The sequence below is a fragment of the Amblyomma maculatum genome, chromosome 10 (assembly GCF_055883805.1).
Source record: "Amblyomma maculatum isolate TAMU_Amacu chromosome 10, ASM5588380v1, whole genome shotgun sequence".
NCBI classification, from domain to species: Eukaryota; Metazoa; Arthropoda; class Arachnida; order Ixodida; family Ixodidae; genus Amblyomma; species Amblyomma maculatum.
In genome coordinates, this window is record NC_139353.1 from 103,302,238 (window position 1) to 103,307,589 (window position 5,352).

At 51.2% G+C, this 5,352-nt stretch overlaps 1 pseudogene; it reads left to right on the forward strand.

The window, feature by feature from the left end:
- The first annotated feature begins 2,026 nt into the window (after nt 1-2,026).
- LOC146177155 (uncharacterized) lies at nt 2,027-2,811 on the forward strand (annotated as a pseudogene).
- Nucleotides 2,812-5,352: the final 2,541 nt, after the last annotated feature.

Here is a 5,352-nt window from a genome sequence, read left to right on the forward strand (position 1 = left end):
ACTAAAGCCACAGCACACTGTACTGATGGGCGACTTGAATGCAAAGGTAGTTAAAGCGAAAATGGCACCAGGCTATGGGTAACTATGGCATTGCGACAAGGAGTAGCAGGGAGGGGTTCGATGAATTCGCTAGAGGCAAAATATTACTAATCATGAATACCTTCTTCAACAAACAACAGCATCAAAAGCCGCCATGGGAAAGCCCTAGCATGTAGACTAAAAATAAAATTGTCTTTATATTGGCAGGGGGCGCTCGTAGTGAATAACGTTGAAGTGGGTCGGCCGCACACTCGCGGACGCATTTTAAACTGTGACCGCAGATTACCAGCTGTACCGGCTCTATGCAGCTAGCCCCTGCCATCAACGCAGTGACGAACTGGTAGAGGTGAGGTCTGATGTCGATGCCCCTCCGCTCAGCCGGAGTGCTAGTCACATATTCGCAGAAACGTCGTTTCGCCGCACCAGCCGCCATCAAGGAGGTCTACCACCTGATGCTTCCCCATTGGGCATATCTACCGGGAGACAACGAGATGACGCTTCAGACGCTTTACCTACGTGACGCATCAGAACCCACGCGTCCAAAATAACTTTCAGTGGCTAAAAGTTGAAGACTTCGACAACTGGTTGCAGCACTACGAAATGGTTGCTACGTTCAACGTCTGGGATGACGCCAATCGCCTTAAAAACACGCCTTGAGGACGGCGCTCGATGTGGTTCGAGTACCGTGAAGAGCAGCTGTCTTGGAGTAAGCGCCATCTTGCGGAAACACTCCGTTGCTCAGATGGTCGCGAACGGGCGGAACGCTCCCTCCTATTCCAGAGAGAGATGGACAGAGATTATACAATGTCCGAAGAAAATCATCTGGCAACCTCATGCGTGGCATCAAAACGGAGCTTTTTGCAGGCATGGTATGCGGCCCTACAAATATTGCCGCACATTTTCTTGCGGAAACATCCACAATTGAGAAAGTACTTCAGCAGCGAGCTTCGGCACACGATTGAAGCGTGCACACCACCTCCGAGACTGCCGAGTTAGCATCGCACGGTATTGACATACGTGTGCTACGAAAGCTCGTACGTTCGATTGTGCACGAACTCCAACTGCTGTATGGCTCACCTCAACTGGCCCCAACCTCTCTTGAGAGCATTATCATTGACGCGGTGCAGCAAGCGCTCCGGTCGTCGTTTCCAAGCGGGGAATCTCAGCCTGCTCCTCCTCTTACGCCACCTGAATGTTACCGCCCCACATACGCCGAAGTTCTGCGATAATCTCCGTGCCCGTCAGCGTCTTTCATACCTGTCAACATATCTATGCAGAGACCATCAGCCCCAATGATCCAGTGCGTAACAAATTCCTGGACGTCTACGGAAAGCAGTCGAGTGGCGGGCACCCGACTGACGGCCATTACACCTTCACTGCAGCGAATCGTCGACTGGGCCTCGAAGAATGTTCCGGCGATTCTCCTTGGCCGTGTTATTGCGAATAACTCCGAGATTTTGAAGGTTTCGTCAATGACTATCACCGTGTTCTGTCTAGCCTCCAACAATCTCAATCACTGTCGCGCAGGGCTCGCCCTTTGCCTCCTACCGCGAGTTCTTCACGGGCAGCGCAGGGCTTATCGCCCAGTCCCCTGCAAAAAACCTGAAACAAGCGAACTTCAGAGGTAGGATCGGTTGACATCACTTTCGGTAGGCCCCCATAGAGGCGGAAACAAAAAGACTATGCATCGACATTGGAAAAGTCCGCGGTTACCGATCACAACGCCATCTCGACGCCGACACAATGCGCCAGCAACGACGACGAATTCCCTGTGGAACGAATGCCGCAACTGTGCACCCGCATCGACGAAAGATTGCTGTTGCAATATACGCCGCAACAAGCACCCGCAACAACGACGAACTGCATCCAGGTGGGCCTCCTTTGGCGATTTTACGGGACTTTGTCACTCGACCACATTGGCGCAGCTGCTAAGCCTAAAGCTTGGCGACGATACCGGGCCGCTGATGCGGCACTAGGCACGGCAGTCATGAGTTTTCTACGAGGCTACGACGCGAAAAGCATGCAAGTAGTGGAGCTACAGGCTACGAAGAAGTCAGTTTTCAATGAAGCCACTGAATATGCTATTCGGAAGAAATTAGAAGAAAAAGAGCAAGCGTCTGCGAGGCGCGCGAGCTCGGAATGGCAGGAACGCTAGCGCTGTGGAGACGCTGCTGACGGCCATGACCCCAGTTCAGCGCCAAGTAAACCGCTTCAACCGAAGCGTTGGAAACCAGTGGAGCCCAAATACTGCACTGAAGACTCTGTCGTGGTCATGAAACCCAGAGGAATGCTCAATTTGTCAAATTTCAAGGTACGAATCAGATAGGAGAAGCTATATGTGCTGCTGCCGGTATCGAACGCAAATCACAGGCGCTTGCAATATGGCCAGCCTGAAATCAAAACATAATCACAGTTGGAATTCGAGACGCAGAGCTCATTCGGCTACTCCTCGCGGTCGAGAAACTGCGGATTGGCGGGCAAATGCAAGCGGTGCATGTCTACCTCAAGATGCCCGACAATACGTGTCGTGGAGTAATTCAAGTGGCTCCGAAAGTGTCAGAACCAGATAGTGCTCAAGCTATTTACTTGCCAGACACTCCCGTGGTGGGTTTGAGGAAATTAGGAGAGTCGAACGCAGCGGTGATTACGTTCGTAGTCCGTACAGTGCTGTTCAACGTGTTCTACTGGGGGGAAGCTGTGCCCGTCCTTCTCTACCGGAAGACACGCTATGGAACAGTGGGGAATAAGGTGGATGTCTGCCCTAATCCATGATGAAATCTCTGCCGGGCCTGCGGGTGGTGGTGGTGAACGCTTTTATTGCGCCCAAAAACAAGGGACCAGTCAAAGGACCGATTGCGCTGACTTAAAGGAGGTCGGCGGGGATCGTTTGGGATGCCGCGGTGTCCACCGCGCGCTGGATAAGCCAGCGTTGGTCTGCTGGCTCGGAAGTACACAGGAGAGACTCCCACGTCTCTGGGGTGTTTGCGAAAACCACCCAAGAAGAGGGTCATGAGTGCCAGCCCCGATGCCTAGTTTGCGGGGGTGCCCATCTCACGAGCTCCGCAGACTTCATCTGGACATACAGGAATCGTTTCGGAGCCGGGCGGAAGCCTGGTGGTGGGCACTACAGCAACCAGTGTCAATCCCGAGACTTCAGAAGGGAATTCAGGGCCTGGACCGAAATCACGGAAGAAGCTGGGGACTGAAGGAAGCGGTCGTCCAGGTGACAAGAGGCTTGGAGGAGCCGAGTCGGAGAACACCACGGGCAGCAAGGTGAGCTGGGCACGTGTTGTCGCTTCACCGCCTCCTACGTTAGCTGTTGAAAGACTTTAGGAAGAAAATAGCATATTAAAACAGGAGCTATTGAAGTGTAAAAGTCATGAAAAGAGGATATCGGCAAAGGTGACAAGATGCCAGAAACTCCTGGCGAATCTGCAATGGAGGAGGATGCTCCCCTCCTTCCTACTGAGCAGGCACAAACTCTTAACCCTCAGGGTACGAAACAGGAAGAGGAGGGAAACAGTAACGTAGTGGCGCCGGAGACCGAAAAGGGGGCTGTTGCCACAGAGAAAGATGCCGGAATTGAAGCAGCTGTCGAGCGATGTTTGTTGAACGACGTTCCGCATTGGAAGCTCGTATAATGCAGAATATACAGACGAGCCTCGAGGAAAGTCAGCAAACTATTATTGAGAAAAACATTCAGGCAGCTATTGAGAGGGGCATTTAAGCAGCGGTAGAGCGTGTCTTAAAGGGGATCTTGGAGCCCCGTCTTAATAAGCTGCAAGGCTTTTGAAATCAATTGCTCGAAAACTACAGGAGCTTGCTGAATCTACGCGGGTGAAGGTTCCAAAATTAACTGGCCGGGTTGATAATCGGCAATTGGAGCTGATGATTTGCCCGACACCAGAGGTGATGCACCTAGCGCGACTTCCTTTAGTGTTCTACATGTCCCGCCCTCCTAAGTTGGTGTTTTTACAGTGGAACTGCAAGGGGTTTAGAAGGAAGTGGGATTTGCAAAGCAATACACAGATTCATTGGACAAATCACCAGATAATATTGCACTGCAGGATGTGAATATGGAAGCCAAACTCAGACCATGCAGCACGCATCAAAACAACTCATCCACTTGCATTTTAGTGTATAAGGATTGCACTGCTGTGACAATCGAGCTGAAGTCAGTAACTAAGATGGAACATACATTTATTCAGCTATTACCGAACGTACGTACCAGCAGAAGTGCGTATGTGTTGAACATATAAGCCGCTTTACCGAGATCGAGCAGGAGAGGAGAAAAATACTCTCCAACCATATTGCTTGTGTCGGCCCAATGTTGCCAGTACCGAATGGGCTGCACATTCGCACGCTTCATGCATAGCAGAGGAGCCTTGAACCTCGGTATGTTATCGTTTGAGAGACTTAAATACCTTTATTAGCGCTCCTTTTAGTAGTAATGTCATTGGGACAGCAATGCGTGATCGTGGACTGCGCAAAGAATCAAATAAATCGCAACATGATTGCCGAGAGGGTATGCGGGAAGCATGCGTCGACAGTCCGAGTTCGGCTGTGATATGTTTCTGCTTCACCACTTTCCAGTCTAACCTTATTTAATTCGAAAGCTCACGTTTTTGGACGTTTTTCTCAACAATAGGTTGCGTAAACGATGCTGCTACGACGTACGGGACGGGGGTATACGATGCTGTCTCGCGGCAGGACGGACACCAAGTCTGTAAAAAACGTCGATGAATGATACTTTAGAGTAAGGTGGGAGTTTATTGATCATATCAGCAAGACACGATCAGCAGGACTGGGCAGATCAGCGGCGAGCACAGCAACAGCGAACACCGTCAGGTCCAACACGCACAGCGATCACGATGCCACTGCCTAGAATGTTCTTCGTGTACTTCTTCCTCTTCACAATTACCCGCGGGACGAAAAGGAGACATCCTGGCGACTTACGGCGTGAGCAAGACGGCAGGATCGTAATAGGGTTGAAGGCGCTGGACGTGCACAATCTTGCGTCCGCGCCGGCGTAGATCATGAGAAGGCGTAAGAGGTTCCACCACATAATTAACCGGAGAGGTGCGCTCCAGAACTCGGTATGGGCCACGGGATATAGCAAGAAATTTTGAAGGCAGTCCAGGAGCATTGGAAGGTATCCACAGCCACACAAGAGCGCCAGACGAGAAGTCTGGTGTCGAGTGTTGGTTGTCATGGTTCGATTTATTGTGGTATTGGGTGTTAACCGTGAATGCGCGGGCAATTTTTCGACAGCCTTCCGCATGCTGGGCTGCTTGAGAAGCAGGAGTATACTCT